Source organism: Monodelphis domestica, chromosome 2 (assembly GCF_027887165.1).
Source record: "Monodelphis domestica isolate mMonDom1 chromosome 2, mMonDom1.pri, whole genome shotgun sequence".
Taxonomy (NCBI): Eukaryota; Metazoa; Chordata; class Mammalia; order Didelphimorphia; family Didelphidae; genus Monodelphis; species Monodelphis domestica.
Genome location: NC_077228.1, coordinates 507685494 through 507702567, shown reverse-complemented (window position 1 = coordinate 507702567; position 17074 = coordinate 507685494). Strand labels below are relative to the sequence as shown.

The following is a 17074-nucleotide window of genomic DNA, read 5'->3' as shown; positions in this document are numbered from 1 at the left end:
TGGAAAACCACTTAACCTCGACACACCTCGCTTTCCTCAGGTGTAGCAGTGATGGTGTATATGGATTTGATGGGGGTCCACTCTGTTGCCAAATTTCTGATTCTAATTTTGAGTCAGTCTCCGTTTCCTCATGGGCAAAAATGAGGAGATTGTCTTCGAAGGTCCTTGTTCATGTGAAATCTATTCTTATTCTGTGTGAGTGTAATCTGTGTCCTAAGACTGAACCCCAAAGCTCCCCTAAGAAAGAAGAGGAAGGACCTCTTTGTAAATCTCTGAGTAGGTCAGTCCCGTGAGTGACCGACAAGGGATCCAGGGAGATCTCCTGTGGCCTGGGTTGGAGGGTGATCTGGTTTGTGGGAGATTGGCGCGACGTGAGCCAGATTCCTGGGCTGAGCCGCCCTAGAAAACGGGAGAGATTTCGGCTCAGCTTTCCCGATGTGGGGTCCCCAGGCTCCCTCCTCTCGGCCCATCAGGGGGCTCTTTTCCCAGGGGCAGAGGAGTAGACCTGTGGCTGGCCTGCCCTCCTCTAGGACCAGCCTCCTGCCATCTGCCCGGGGTCCAGCATGAAGCCCTGGTTGAACCCGCAGATGTTTCTGGGCCCGGGAGTGGGAGGAAGTGCTCAGGAAGCAGGGAGAGGAGAGACCTCAGCTTTCTCCCCGTGGAGGGGAAACGGATGCTGAGGGCAGCCAGCCGGCATCACGGCAGAGGGACTCGGGACTAGCCACCCGAGTACCCTCCCTGACTCTGGTCTCAGCTGGACTCTGGGCAGTTCTGTTAGCGGGGGGAAGAGAGTGAAGAGAGGACTTAGCCAGAGGCATTGGAGAAGGGGGCTGGAGAGGCATTGGACTCTGGTTTTGAATCTTGATGATCTGGATTCAAATCCCACCTCAGATACTTAACTGGCTTCATCTTTCTAAGCCTGTTTGTTTGTTTTTTGGTCTGTAAAAGTAGAGGATTGGACTCGATGACTCTGAGGCTCTTTCTAATTCCAAATTTTTGATGCTACAGTCTTGGGGGGATCCAGAATTGGACTCTGGAAGGGGGAAGTCCAAACGACCCTCCATTCATGCCTTCCCACTCCATTGGCAGAGCTTGGGGCATGGGGGAGCCCTGGATGATGTGTCCATCCCATCCTCTTGTTTTCAGTGTCTAGCACTGAAAATGGGCACTTCTGAAGAGCCCTTGGGGCTTGGGCTTGGCCTTCTGGATGGGGTGGTCCAGTAGAAGGAAGGATCCCACTTCTGATGCTTCCTACGGGGACAGTTTTGATATTAAGACTTACTTGATGGCACTGGGCATCTGTTTCCTCATTTATAAAATGAATCCTTCAGCCCCTTCCAGCTGTGGTTCCGCCGGCTCTAGGATCCTCGGCTCTGATCCAGTTATTTTTACAGGAGGGGACACTGAGGTCCAGAGAGAGGAACATGCTCACTCAAGGCCCATAGGTTCATAGAATCTGCCTGCATGACTTTGGGCAAGTCATTTTCCCTTCCATAAAAGGAGGAGATTTGGACTAGTTGGCTTCACAAGTGCCTTCCAGCTCATCCTAGAATTCTAGCATCCTTTCTGCCCCGGGCCTCACTCAGGGTTCTGATGGTCCTCAGCTGCTGCTTGGTTTCCCCCTTCTGCCACTGGGCTCACTTGGCATTCTAAGGCCACACAATCTGTCTCCTCCATGAGCCACCATTTTCCAGCTTTGCAGCTGCCTGGAATTTAAAAACTGTTCCATCCCCAGGGAAATCTAAGATGTGGTGTGGGATCAGGTAGGCACAGAGCCAGAGGGAAAGTCTCTGCAGCATCGGCTTGCAAGAGGCCCCTGGGGGGGGCGGGCAGAGCCAGCTGGTGCCCGATGTGGCTCCTGCCTGCCAGTGCACAGGTAGGACTTGAGGAAGGATGCCAGGCGAAGCCATGTGCCCAGAAGTCACCCTTGGCCACAGCACCAAGAAATAGGATCCTATATTTAGGGCTGGAAAGGCCTCAGAGGCCGGTTAGCCCAACCTTCTCCCTTTACAGACGAGGAACCAGATAAGGCTCACGTAATAAGTGACCGAGACAGGATTTGAACCCAGACCTTCTGACTCCTAATCCACTGGATCTTTCCATCGTCCTGCCTCTGAAACTAGAAAAACTAGAAACTACCTGGCAGGAAGGGGGACCTTTGGGCAGGTTTTGGGCACAAGAGTCCTAGGCAAGAAGAAAGGGGATGAGTTGGAACAAGTGACAGTGGCAATCCCAGTGTGTATCTCCTCCTTTTCTCCACCCCCCCGCCCCCTTTCTCCTCCTCCTCCTATTCTTCCCTCTGCCCCCTTCCTCCTTCTCTTTCTCACCTTCCTCCTCCTCTTTTCCCTCCTGCCTCCTTCTTTCTCCTCCTCCTCCTATTCTTCCCCCTGTCCTCTTCCTCCTCCTCCTCTTCATCCCCTTGTCCCCTTCCTTCTCCTCCTCCTTTTCTTCTCCCTCCTGCCCCTTTCCTCCTCCTTCTCATTCTCCTCCTCCTCCTTCTCTTTTCCCTCCTGCCCCCTTCCTCCTCCTTCTTATTCTCCTCCTCCTCCTTCTCTTCTCCCTCCTGCCCACTTCCTCCTCCTTCTTATTCCCCTCCTCCTCCTTCTCTTCTCCCTCCTGCCCCCTTCCTCCTCCTCCTCTTCATCCCCTTGTCCCCTTCCTCCTCCTCCTCCTTCTCTTCTCCCTCCTGCCCCCTTCCTCCTCCTTATTTCCCTCCTCCTCCTTCTCTTCTCCCTCCTGCCCCCTTCCTCCTCCTTATTCCCCTTCTCCTCCTTCTCTTCTCCCTCCTGCCCCCTTCCTCCTCCTTCTCTTCTCCCTCCTGCCCCCTTCCTCCTCCTCCTCTTCATCCCCTTGTCCCCTTCCTCCTCCTCCTCCTTCTCTTCTCCATCCTGCCCCCTTCCTCCTCCTTATTTCCCTCCTCCTCCTTCTCTTCTCCCTCCTGCCCCCTTCCTCCTCCTTATTCCCCTTCTCCTCCTTCTCTTCTCCCTCCTGCCCCCTTCCTCCTCCTTCTCATTCTCCTCCTCCTTCTTCTCTTCTCCCTCCTGCCCCCTTCCTCCTCCTCCTCTTCTCCCTCCTGCCCCCTTCCTCCTCCTTATTCCCCTCCTCCTCCTTCTCTTCTCCCTCCTGCCCCCTTCCTCCTCCTTATTTCCCTCCTCCTCCTTCTCTTCTCCCTCCTGCCCCCTTCCTCCTCCTCCTCTTCTCCCTCCTGCCCCCTTCCTCCTCCTTATTCCCCTCCTCCTCCTTCTCTTCTCCCTCCTGCCCCCTTCCTCCTCCTTATTTCCCTCCTCCTCCTTCTCTTCTCCCTCCTGCCCCCTTCCTCCTCCTTCTCATTCTCCTCCTCCTTCTTCTCTTCTCCCTCCTGCCCCCTTCCTCCTCCTCTTCATCCCCTTATCCCCTTCCTCCTCCTCTTCTCCCTCCTGCCCCCTTCCTCCTCCTCATTCTCCTCCTTCTCTTCTCCCTCCTGCCCCCCTTCCTCCTCCTCCTCTTCATCCCCTTATCCCCTTCCTCCTCCTCCTCCTCCTCCTCCCCCTCCTCCCCCTCCTCCTCCTCTTGGAGCTTCTCTTCCTGGCAGCAGACCTACTGTGACTTCCATGCCAAGAATAAGAGTCTTCCTGTCCACGGTCCCCAGGCTGTCAGGGTCTGACTTCTGGGCGGAGCATCCCGACAGCTCCCAAACCCCACGGGGACCCTTCTCAGCAGCCACCCGGTTCAACAGGCCACCCGGCGCCTGACTCCAGGGAGTCCCCTAGGAAGCTCTGCCCTCCCTTGACCCCGAGCTGAGTTTCAGGCTATTTATTGTTGGGTCAGCCCAGATGGCCCAGGGAATAGAAGCTCCGCTCTTTGCTTAATGTTCGGGAAGATCCTCGGGGGCAAGGTGATGCCAACGTGTGCCCCAAAGCGGGCTCTGTTATCCTCTTGTGCCCTGCTCATTCAGGACCAAGGCCTGGCCGTAGAAGCTGAACGGGCTTATAAAAGAACATGCAGTAGCCCCAGTGGAAACCACTTCCTCTTTCTAAAATGCATTTAAGGATGTTTTGTTATGAATATCTATAGCCGGTGGGTCGTGGTGGTGGTGGTTTGGGCACTCTTCAGTGCCCAACCTAGTCATTCTTGACTCCTAGGGCGAATGCCCTCAAATCAACTTAATTTTTTTTTAATTTTTAAATTTTAATTGTTTTTCCCCCTATAACCTAGATGCCCCTCCTCACCTTTCCTTCTCCCCTTCTAGAGAGCCATCCTGTTTAACAAAGAAAAATAGTAAAAAAGATCAGCAAACAGGAAAAAAAAATCCGACAATATAGATCCTATCTAGGCAGTTAGATGATAGTGGCTAGAGTGCTGAGCCAAAAGTCAGGAAGACCCGAGTTCAAATCCAGCCTCAGGTGCTTACTATAACTGTATGGCCTCAGGCAGGTCACTTAACCCTCCTTGTTTGCCTCAATTTTCTCATCTGTAAAATGGGGTTCATAGTAGCAGCTACCTTTCAGGGTTGTTTGGATCAAATCAATTAAAAATTATAAAGTACTTAGTGTTATAGTGCCTGGCACATAGTAGGTGCTATATAAATGTTAGCTATTATTATTATTAATTATTGTCATCATTATTATGTGGGCCCCCACTTCTACAACAGGGTGGAGGGAGGTGCCTTCTCATATTGCCTTTGGGGTCATGCTTGCTCTTTGAAGTTTTTCAATATTGAGCTTCTCTTGGTTGGTGATGATTTTGTCTTCCATTTACATTTTGGTACCCTGGTGTATGTGGTTTTCCCTGTAAGGCCATATTTGTTCCTTCATACAGTACAGTAATAGTTTATGACATTGTAGTTTATCTGGCCATTCCCCAATTAATGGACATCTAATTTGTTTAAGTTCTAAAAAAAAATGCTGCTACCAATATTATAGTTTATAGGAGGCCCTTAAATATCAGTGACCTCTTTGGGATACATACCTGGTAGTAGAATGTCTGGGTCAAAAGGTGTCACTTTATTTTCATAATGACAAATTGCTTTACAAAATATTTGTATTGATTCACAAATCCACCAACAATGTACTCGCATGCCTCTTTTTTCATATTGAAAAACATTCATCCAAATATTTTTAAAACACATAACTGTGTGTCTCACTTTCTACACTCTTACAAACTCTGACCATTCCCATCTTTTGCTATCCTTACTGATTTTCTGGGTGGGAGTTAAACCTCAGGGCCTCAAGTCATAGAGGTTCTTCTATTTTTGTCCTTCCAAGATCTATATTGGGAGATGAGGAACAGAGGGATGGAGGACAACCCTCAGACTCCCCCAGGGCTAAGGGGATGAGTCTGAGAGGCCAGCCTGGCCTCCTGGGGCCTCCTTCACAGAGCAGTCATTCCTTGAGGCCAAGGCACTGTGCCAAGGCTGGAGGAGTGAAAGTCTTACTCTCCTGGAGCCTGTCCCTTTGCCTCCTCAGAGAAGAATAGAAGAGGATCAGATCTTCCTAGCTGTGGGACCCTGGGCAAGTCCCTTAACCCCATTCACCCAGCCCTTACCTCTGTCCTGCCTTGGAACCAATATACAATTTTGATTCCATGATGGCAGGAGAGGATTAAAAAAAAAATCTTATAAATGGAATACTTGCTATCATCCTGTTCCCCTTCTTCCCCCCATTCTTAGATCTAGATTTCAGGTCCAGAGCTGGAAGTGGCCTCCTAGGCCATCTAGCCTGACCCCCCTGGAGAGTAAGACCCAGGAAGATGAATTCACTTGCTCCTGGGCATCTGGGAAGTGGGTTGTTCCTTTGGTCCTGGAAAAGAAGGCAGGTAGACAGACGTAGGGCACAGTTCGAATTCCCCACACTTTGCCCTTGAGTGGCCTTGTGTCCTCCCAATTCTTCCAGCTTCCTGGCTTTGTCTTCAGGTGAGAGATGAGCCTCAGGAGCTCATTTTTAGGAAGGATTGGGGCTGGCTTCCCTCCTAGGGACCTTTTCCATCCTTGAGGCAAAAGGCCCAGGTGGCCAGGTAGGGAGCCACAAGGGCATCTTCTTGGTAAAAAGTGACAGCTAGCAGGATTCCAGAATGGGGGAGTCAGCGTTCTCCAGCACCCCAAGGCAAGAGGTTCGGGGTGCTTGGTGTTAGAGGAAGGGGGGCTCTAACGGGTCGGGGGCTGTCGTCTCAACACTTTGGAATGCTTCTGTTCCTAATTTAATTCCAAATGAACCTCTGATTTTTTTTTTAAACAGGAAATTTTAGACATATCTTGTGCCAAAGCTCCAGGCACCTCTGGCATTAGAAAGGTCCTGTGCTCAAGCCTGAGAATTGGGGACTCCTGGCATAGGTTGTGATGGAAAGCGGGGGAGTTGGATCATTTCAGTGCCAAAGGGGACCCCAGAATTGTCTTTATTTGTCATTTAGATGGACCAGACAAGTTAGGTGACTTTTCCAGGATCACAAAGCTAGAAAATGGATGAGGATGAGGCAGGATTTGAATCTAGGTCTTCCTGACTACCAGAAGTTGAATCAGACTTGGAGATCTGCATCAAAGGCCTGCGGCTTGGCATGGCTGACCCTTGGGACCTGGCCAAGGATCTTGCTCATCAGGGAGGGTAATGGATGATGGGGGTGGTGAGGGTGTCTGGCAGGATCATCACCTCTGCTGTACCCACTTTTATCTTCCTTTCCTCCCTCCGGGGCCGTTCAGAGCTGCTCTCCCTGACGGTGGCCCCCCCAGAGCCCCTGGCACCCCAGGCTGCGGGGAGTGGGCACAGTGCCCGGGCCACAGCGGACCCGGCTGGGCGGGGGTGAGCCTGGAACGCTGGTTCCTGTTGGGAAGGCCCAGAGCTCGGGTGTGACCTCTGTCCGGCCTGCCTGGTAGCCTGGGCAGCCCTGCCCTCTGCTCCCTCCTAATCCCCTTTATTTACATTGAAATGGTTCTGGAAAATACCAGATATGCAAAGGCCTGGCTTGGGGGGGTGGGAAGGCAAGTATTTTAAAAATGCTGCACATCTCAGCAGTGTTTCCCAGAAACCACAAGCACGCGCTCTGCCTGCCAACAGGGCTCGGGCTACCCCTCTGCACCGAGCCGCCGACTCCCCCCTCTTCCCCACCCCCCAAAATCCCAGCAACCGGAAACCCACCTTTCAGGCCAAGATAACCTCCAGGGAAGGGAGCGTCCAGGGAAGGGGGAGCAGGAGAGGGCCCCAGCCAGGCCTCTGGGTGTGCACCCGAGTTTGGGGGGGATGGCGACGAGCCCGCCGTCTCCCACTCTGCCATATTGCGCACGCGAAGGAGGAGGCTGGCTCTGCCCACTCTCGGCCCTCTCTTGGATGCCTTGTGGTTGGGGCTGGAGGCTGTTGTGCTTGGAGAAGGCTGTGTTGTTCTATTTAAATGAAGGGGATGGTGTGAGGCAGCTAAGATGCCTGGTTTTCTTTGGTTTGGGGCCCCACTTTGGTCGGCAAGGCAGAGCTTGGGGAGGAAGTGGAGACCTCGCTCTCTCGCTGGCTAGTGGCGGGGACCCTGTTCTGCCAGTCTCTCCCTCTGTAGACGCCCTCTTCCCCCAAGAACCAGGGCAGCGAATTTCCTCTAACCCAGGGATTCTTTAAGAAAAAAAAAAAGCCCATTTTTAAACCCTCCCCTTCCATCTTGGAATCTTCTTTCAGCACCAGAGCAACTCGGAAATAGATATGGTGTGAGAGTATGGATGTTACCTATATGCCGCCTGATGGGGAGAGAATCTGAATCTTAAATGCCTGAAAACAATAGGCAAAAATGGCTTCTACGTGTAACTTAAAAAAGAGACTCAATACTGTGCTTTGGTTCCAAGGCAGAAAAGTGCTAAAGACTAGGCGGTAAGGGTTAAGTGACTTGCCCAGGGTCTCGTGGCCAGGCAGTGTCTGAGGCTTGATTTGAATCCAAGTCCGGTGCCACAGATCACAAGTGACTCCTTCCTGGGGAATGTCTCTGTGATCTCCCATTGATACACGACAATAACCAGCTGGATACATCTGTGCATCTTGCCCATTGCCTAGCGCGGCACTTTGTGTCCCATAAATACTCTTCCAGTGAAGATGTGGCTGGCTGGCTGGCTGCTCTCGGGGGTCTGCGCCCCTTCAGCCGCTCCTTTCCCTCCAGTAAGCTGGGGATCTTTCCCGCCCGCCTCCCACTTCTCAGGGCTCTATGAGGGGATGTCCCAGGTCCACCCAGCTCCGCTGTGGGGTGAGATCCAGTAAAGGTCATCGAGGCTCTTCCAGGGCATCTTTTCCGACAAGGAGCCTGAGGGTCAGAGAGTGACTCGTCCCTATCGTCCAGCCAGGAGGTGGCAAAAGGGATGAGGGAGGGGGGTCTCCTGCCCTTAATTCCCCAGAATAAGCTTGGTTTGTCTCCTCCAACCCTCCCCTGTCTCACTCCCTGGTCCCTTTCTCTGACTATTTTTTGGATGTGTTTAGGGGGAGTTAGAATTCTCATCTGTAAAATGGGGCTCCGAATAACATCTACTGCCCAGATGGGTGGGAGGATCCCGTCCCATAGCATTTGGGCTCCTTTTTTCACTGTTTGTTCAGTTATTTGTAGAACGAATGCAGGCTCAGAGACGTGTGACCCTGGGTGAGTCACTTCCCCCTGATTGCCCAGGCCTTAGGGATTCCAAGACAGAAGGGAAGGGAATTCCTGGAATGGGGTTGGGAGGGAGAGCTGTGAGCCCCCCCCCCCCATGAGGATCTCCTGCCCATCTGGGGGAGTGGGTCACCGCTCGGAGCAGCCGGTCCCCAGGGAGGAGAGGAATGTGCTTCCCTTCCCAGCTTTGGGGGCTGCTGCTTCCTCTCCCTCTGCCGGCTTCCTGTTGGAATGTCCGAAGATGGGAATCTGCACAGCCAGGATTTTTCCCAGCCAGAGCCACAGCTTGCAGCTGGAGACCCGGGACAGCTCCCGGGCTCTCCACTGCAGATCTGGCTCTCTGTCCCCCAGCAGGCGAGGAGCCAACCCAGCCAGGTCAGGGGCACGCTGCTGGCTGTGGGTCCCAAAAGGGAGTCATGAAGGAGTCTGTGCTCAGGGGGGCTTTGGGGGCTGCACCCCGGCTTTGTGTCCGGTGGCCCAAAGCACCAGCATGAGCCCTGGCCCAGGTGGCCCAACGGAGGGACTTCAGGCAGGAAGATCTGACTTTGGACAACATCAGTGGATTGAAAAATGTGTTCTTCAGGGTATAGTTTCTCTCTCCCAGCCTCAGCTTTCTCATCTGTAAAATAGGAATAACCCTCACAGGGTTATTGTGAAAGTCAAATGAAAACTTCAGGAAGAGCTGAGTTCAAATTTAGCTTCAGGTACTTACTGGTTGTGTGACCTTGAGCAAGTCTCTTAACCTCTATTTCCTTCTACTTTCCTATCTGTAAAATGGGAATCATCATACTATCTACTGCCCAGAGCTGGTGTGAGGGTCGTGTCAAATAGTATTTGGCTTCAATTCATCCTTTTTTTAAACTGTTTTTTCAAGTATTTGTAGAATTAATTTTTAATATTTTACTTTCTGACCTTTTTGCCATCTAAATTCTCTTCTTCCCTCCTCCCCAATGAGATTGTATTGTTAAAGCCTTTTATTTATTATTATTATTTTTTTAAACCCTTACCTTCCGTCTTGGAGTTAGTACTGTCTGTGTATTGGTTCCAAGGCAGAAGGGTGGTAAGGGCTAGGCAATGGGGGTCAAGTGACTTGCCCAGGGTCACACAGCTAGGAAGTGGCTGAGGCCAGATTTGAACCTAGAATCTCCTAGGCCTGGCTCTCAATCCACTGAGCCACCCAGCTGCCCCCTTAAAGTGTTTTATAAACCTTATTGTAGCATAGAAATGCTCCCTGTTATTATCCTGCCTCTGAGGCTTTCTAGCTTCTGGGCCTTAATTTTCCTCACCTATAAAATGAGGTAAAATGATGGGAATAAATTGGCCCCTGAGGTGTCTTCTAGCTCCTGATCTGTGATCCAAGGAGTACTGAATTTGGAGTCAAGAAGACTTGGGTTCCAGTTCTGCTTCTTGCACTCACTAGCTGTGTGACGTCAGGCACGTCACTTTCCTTTCGTCTGCCTCGGTTTCCCCAAATCTATGATCCTGGGGTCCCACCTCTGATGATTCCCGGCCTGGGTGGCCCTGAGTAAATGACCTGACTTGTGAAAGCATCGGTCTTCTCACCTATAAAATGGGGGTCATCATCCCCACTCAGGGTTTGGGGTGAGGAAAGGGCTCTGTCATCCCCAGCAGGCTTTAGAGATGGGCATCATCATTAGGACTGTGGCCAAGGCTGTCAGAGAGGCCAGTTCCCTCTTGGATTGTCTTCCTGGCATCCTGCGCCCTTTGACCCCTCATCTATTTCACCGGCTCCTCCCTGGTCTGGCACTTCCTCCCAGGTTGGGTGTGGAGGTGATTCAGCCTTTCCTTCTCTGCCCACAGTGCCCTCTGGCTGATGGGGAAGGATCTGGCCTCCGGGTGCCTTCCCTTGCCAGAGGGGCACTTAGCCACGTGGCTGATCCTTAGACCAAGGGGCCCAAGAGGACCACGTGTGCCCAGCAGGTGCTAGGGACCCCCAGGCCAGGCTCGAGCCTTCCAGAAGGAAAGGCTAACCCCAAAGCATCTAATTTGGGGTTATTGTTCATGCCTTTCAGTTCTGCCCAACTCTTCAGGGACCCCATTTGGGGTTGTCTCAGCAAAGATATTAGGGATGTGCCAGTTCCTTCTCCATCTCATTTTACAGATGAGGAAACTGAGGCAGTTAGGGTTAGGTGACTTGCCCAGGATCACACAGACCAAATTTGAACTCATACCTTCCTTCCTTCCTTCTGGCAGCCATTGCCTTTATAGGTGAAGTATGGGGTGCGATTTCTCACCCCATTCATGTCTGGGCTTTTGCTTTGGCTGTCCCCTCATTCCTGCCATAGACTCCTTTATCTTTGCTTCTTGGTGTTGCTGGCCCTTTAAAAGTCAGTCCAAGCCCCACTTCCTACATGAATCCTTTCCTCCTCCTCCTCCTCCCAGCTGCTCCACCTCCCTTTGCCAGTTTGTAGTTTGTATTTCTTTTAACTGTATCTTTAGGTGCCCACATTGCCTCACTGCCTGGGTGTAAACTTCCATAGGGCAAGGACTATTTTATTTCTGCCTTTTGCATCCATCCCCAGCAGGCATTTGGCCTTATTTACTGATCAGCCCACATCGGCCTTCAGGACAAAGGTTGTTTCCTGGTAGGCAGGAGGCCTCCTTCTGGGCTGGGTGTTTGGAGAAAGCTGACAGGACTCTCCGGGCCCTGGGTCCATCCTGCTAAGGGGAGCATCTCCCGCCCCTTTGTCTCTAGCTGCCCCAGGACGCCGGCACTGCCTCACATCCCTCCTGGGGAGCCTAGCTCAAGTAGAGGACATCCTGAAAGGGCCTGGCAGAGCCCGTGCCCACTTGGCACTGGGGCAAAAGCAGTAGCAGTGAGAGAGGAGCAAGCGCTGCCAGTGGATCACTTTGATGCCAGCGTTGGCTCTGCCTCCTGGGATTGGACAATCTGGACCAGGGGGCGTTGGGGAGCAATCGCATCCCTGTTCTTCGTTCCTTCCCTCCTTGGAGACCCTCAGCAGAGGGATTTCCCCATTTGTAGCCCACAGGCATCTCTGCATGCTTTCAGGCATATGCGGCAAATAGGGGTGCAGAAAGGTATGGGGTTCACTCTTGGGAGGGCAGGAGGGGGTCTGCTGACTTTGGAGAAGTCATTGGCCTTGGACCTCAGCCTCCTTCCCTGTCAAATGAAGAGGCTGGACCAGAAAACCTGCGGGGTCCCCTCGAGCACCAGAGCCATGATCTTAGAAGTCACTTAACCTCCTAACCCCCAAGAGGAGGGAGCCCCTTGGTCCATGACTAAGTCACTGAAAAAGTCAGAGAGAAGCTAGGGAAGAAGCAGGCAGGAGCTTGGGCATTGTCCAAAGGGCAGCTTGGCTTGGTGGATGGACCCGGTACTGGACTTTGAGGCTAGATGGCTTGGGTTTAGATCCATGGGGCAGCTGGGTAGTGCAGGGGATGCAGCAACGGGGTCTGGAGTCAGGAAGACCTGAGTTTGAAACCAGCCTCAGATATGGATTAGCGGTGTGACCTTGGGCAAGTCACTTAACCTCCGTGACTCAGTTTCCTCATATGTAAAGTGAGGATAAAAATAGTGCCTCTGGGTATATTGTCAGTACTTCTCCCCCTGTCCCAAGTGCTGTGGCTCTCTTTGTCACCATGGAAACAGATGCACGGTCACTATGGAGCTGGATTGAAAGAATGACTATGGCAGCTTGAGCTTCCCCTGCTGCCCACTAATGAAGGAAGGAAGGAAGGAGGGAAGGGGGGGGGATGACAGACTGATGGGCTAGCCTAAGGCTCCTCAAGATTGCTTGTCTGGGATCCCCAGTTTTATAGGTGGAGACTGAACTACCAGAACTGCTCAGACCCTGGTAGAAGTGCTTGATAATCTGGGTGATTAACAATCATTGTGGGGCACCTCGGTGATTCGATGGATTGAGAGCCATGCCTGGAGTGGGAAGGTCCTGGATTCAAATGTAGCCTCAGATACTTCCTAGTTGTATGACCCTGGGCAAGTCATCTAACCCCAATTGCACACCCTCGTCACTCTTCAGTTCTAAAGCCGATACTTAGGATTGGTTCTAAGATGGAAGGTTAAAAGAAACCAAACCATTGTTTCTAGCATCAATAAAGGCCTTATCTCTCCCCAGCCTTGAAATCTGGGTCCTGGACCCACAATTGGAATCATTACTCAATATGGAAGCATCAAACCTAGGATCATAGATTTAAAGTTATGAGAAGGGACCAACCTTCTCATTTTACAAATGAGGAAACTGAGGTACAGAAGAATTCATTGACTTGCCCACAGCTGTCAAAGTAGTAGATGTCTAGTGCTGGAAGGAACCTCACAGGGCCAGCACCATCCTTTTTTTTTTACTTAGACTTTCTATTTTTTTTAATTAAAAAATAAAAGATTTAATTTGACCAATTACATGTACTCATTTTCCTTATAACTTTTCTGAAGTTATAAGATCCAAATTGTCTCCCCCTTCCCTCCTGGAGATGGTAAGCAATTTGACCTGGATTATTCATGTATTATCAAGCAAAACATGCTTCCATATTGTTCATTTTTGTAAGAGAATTCTGATATAAAACCAAAACTCCAAAATAAAACCATAAATAATTGAATGTGGAAAATCATATGCTTTGATCTGCATTCTGACTCCACTAGTTTTCTCTGGAGGTGGAGAGCATTCTTTGTCCTCAGTCCCTCAGAATTGTCCTGGATCGATCATGGTATTGCTGAGAGTAGCCAAGTCTGTCACAGTTGATCATCCCACAATATTGCTGTTACTGTGTACAATGCTTTCCTGGTTCTGCTTATTTCACTCTGCATCAGTTCACGGAGGTCTTTCCAGCCCTCTGAAATCCTCCTGTTCATCATTTCTTACAGTGCAACAGTACAGCCTCATCTTTTTTACAAAGAGGGAAACCGAGGCCCACAAGGTTCAAATGAGTTGGTCAGAGGGCAGCAGGGGGGCTTCCCTGTCCCCTAAAGAGGGCTGTGAACAACAATAATAATAGCTGTCAATTACAGCGGGAGGCAGCGGGTGCTGCTAGGGCCCAGAGGCAGGAAACCATCTAGGCGGTCTGGCCTCCCCATTTTGGGTCCCCGGCCCCTCCTATGTCCCCTGTCCTCCCTCCCTCTCTCCTACTCTGATTTTTAACTATAGCAGTAGATATCTACTGAATTATAACAACAGTCTTTTTACGGAACTTGCCAGAGAGGGAGGGAGAGATGGCGATGCGGGACCCGAGCTGGCTCAGCAGACAGGAGGGGAGCAGGGGGATATTGGAGGGAGAGGAAGGCCCCCAGCAGCCTCAGACTTGTAGCCATTCAGGAGGGAAGCTGGCCTCCGAGTGTGGTCATATCTGATCTGTCCATCCTTCCGCCCTAGAAGACTCCCCAGGAGAGCCTCGTTACAGAATTGTCTGCATCCCTCCAAGAGGCAGAAAGTCCAGAGTGAAGAGGAGTGCAAATGGTCCTGCCTCCTGGCCAGCCCTGGGAGTGGGTCAGCCTGATTAGTAAGGGATAGGCGAAGGACCGGACCTGGGATGTCCCTGGTCTGAAGAACTCCCAGGGGAGGAAACTCCTTAGCGTCCCCAAGAGCCTCTGAATCGAAGGGCACCCCTACAAAACAGGTCGTGTCCTCCCTTGGGGTTATGGAAAGGAAAGCCCAGTTTAGAGGACAGCCATTATTATTGTTGTTCAAAGTCCTCTGTCTTCTGGGCCCCAGAAGGCTCGAGGTAGCCAGGGAGGCCCCACCGCTGCCCCCTTCGCTCCAGACCAGCTAGGAATTCAGCTCCACGTCTAGCTAGGGACAGGGATGTTGGCCATCAAAGTCTCATTTCTCTTCGGGAGGGAGGGCAGATGGTATTGGGTCTAGTGATGGCTGGATGGGGGAGGCCTCCGAGGGCCCCGAGGGTACCACATTCCAGACATCTTAGCCATCTCTGCTGCTGATGGACGTCCAGTAGACACAAGAAACGATTGTGCCACGATTCCCGCAGTGAGAAAGCCCCTCTGTCTTCCAGGGCAGGGATGCCCCAGGGCACTGCATTTCAGACTCCTCCTTTCTGTCTCTCACCCAACTATGCCTGGCTTCCAGACGAGTAACGGGTTGTCCTGGCTGCTGCCCTCTCCCCTGGCCTCTTTCTGGGCCCAGGGATTCCCAAGGTCATGTCCTCAAGAGCAGAGTCAACATTCTGAAGCACCACAGTGGCGTGTCTTGATGGAGGCTCAGGTTCAATTCGGCACAACTGCTGGGTCTCAGGCTGCTATCTCTAGGGGGTGCAACCAAGGGTTTTAGGATGAATTTGGCCTTTCTGGGCAGGGGCCAGGGATGGGGAAGCCCCTGCCAAATGCCCAGGGAGGAAGAGGGTTTTATATCCATTTGCTGCCGTTTGGGAGTGAACATGGGGAGGTTGGTGTTTTTGGGTTTTACTATTTAGATGAGAGAAATGTTTCTTCCCTCTAAATCCCTTCATCAGCTCCTGTAGGATCTTGGTGCCCCAGAGCCAGCCAGGCTTCTGGACTTGTGCCCGCTGCAATTGGGATGGCTCCCCTACCAGCACCCTCCCATGGAGGCATGTCTTCAACCCAGCCTAGTAAATAAACATGCACTCACATGCCCCAACAAATTTGACCAGGATGGCAAATATGTAGCTGTCAGGCTGCTGGAAGCAATGGGAACTCCTGTTCTCCCTGATTCTAGATCTTAGATCTAGAGGGACCCACAGAGGCTCCCTGGTCCAGTCCTCCTCATGTTACATATGGAAAACTGAGGCTAGTGAGGTGAAAGAGACCTGTTCATTGGAGGTCCCCTGACTTCAAATCCAAACTTCTTGTGCCCATTGCTTCTGTTTGCTTCTATAGGTATTGGCCTCCCTCCCTCCCTCCTTCCCTTTATTCTTCCTCTCTCCTTCCTTCCTTCCTTCCTTCCTTCCTTCCTTCCTTCCTTCCTTCCTTCCTTCCTTCCTTCCTTCCTTCCTTCCTTCCTTCCTTCCTTCCTTCCTTCCTTCCTTCCTTCCTTCCTCCCTCCCTCCTTCCCTTCCTTCCTTCCTTCCTTCCTTCCTTCCTTCCTTCCTTCCTTCCTTCCTTCCTTCCTTCCTTCCTTCCTTCCTTCCTCCCTCCTTCCCTTCCTTCCTTCCTTCCTTCCTTCCTTCCTTCCTTCCTTCCTTCCTTCCTTCCTTCCATCCTTCCTTCCTTCCTTCCTTCCTTCCTTCCTTCCTTCCTTCCTTCCTTCCTTCCTTCCTTCCTTCCTTCCTTCCTTCCTTCCTTCTTTCCTTCCTTCCTTCCTTCCTTCCTTCCTTCCTTCCTTCCTTCCTTCCTTCCTTCCTTCCTTCCTTCCTTCCTTCCTTCCTTTCCTTCCTTCCTTCCTTCCTCCCTCCTTCCCTTCCTTCCTTCCTTCCTTCCTTCCTTCCTTCCTTCCTTCCTTCCTTCCTTCCTTCCTTCCTTCCTTCCTTCCTTCCTTCCTTCCTTCCTTCCTTCCTTCCTTCCTTCCTTCCTTCCTTCCTTCCTTCCTTCCTTCCTTCCTTCCTCCCTCTTCATACAATCTGTCTTAAAATTGATACTGAGTATAGGCTCTAAGGTATCAGAATAGTAAGGTCAGGCAATTGGGGTTAAGTGACTTGCCCAGGGTCTGAACCCAGTACCATGGGTCTCCAGGCTTGTGGACGTACTTTCTGATTGGATTTCATAGAATAAAATCCCTCTGATCAGGCCCATCTGGTGGTCAGTAATTTGTTGTGGTCGAGTCCTCTCTGACTCTTCATGATCCAATGGACCATTGCATACCAGGCCCTTCTCTCTTCCAGGAACTCCCAAAATCTGTCCAATTTCATTTTTATTGTTTCCATGACACTCTCTGTCCCTCCCAACCTCTCCTCTTGACTTCAGTCTTTCCCAACATCTGATTCTCTTCCACTGAGTCCTGACTCTCATTATGTGGTTAAAGTTTTGAGGCTTCAGCTGAAGTATTTGTCCTTCCAGGAAATAATCTGAGGTCAATAATACCAATACATAAATAGTTGTTTCCAGTCTTCTGACACTTCACCCCCCAACATGTCGCTTTTGCTCTTCCTGGCTGTTCCTTGCTCTGGCTTCCCCCCTGCCTGGAATATTCTCCCTCCTCTGCTTTGACCACTGACCTTTCTGGTTTTGAAAAAAGTCCCAATTAAAGTCCCACCTTCTACATGAAGCCTTCCCTACCTCCCACCCCCACCCTTTTTAAACCCTTACCTTCTGACTTGGGAATTAATACTAAGTATCAAGGCAAAAGAAGAGTAAGGACTGGGCAACTGGGGTCAAGTGACTTGCCCAGGGTCACACAACTAAGAAGTTTTTGAGAGCAGATTGAACCCAGGACCTCCTATCTCCAGGCCTGACTTGTTATCCACTGAGACACATAGCTTCACCCTTCTCCCCTCAACCTCTCTTAATTCTAGTGATTTTTCTCTTTCCTATTTACCTAAGATGTTTTGTATATATTTGTTTGCATTTTATCTCCTCTATTAGAGTGTAAGCTCT

The 17074-nt window shown here is 51.2% G+C and overlaps 1 protein-coding gene across 11 annotated transcripts in view; it reads left to right on the top strand.

The window, feature by feature from the left end:
• MYO18A (myosin XVIIIA) overlaps positions 1–17074 on the top strand; it is a 157310-nt gene that overhangs the window by 15318 nt on the left and 124918 nt on the right. The window lies entirely within an intron of this gene.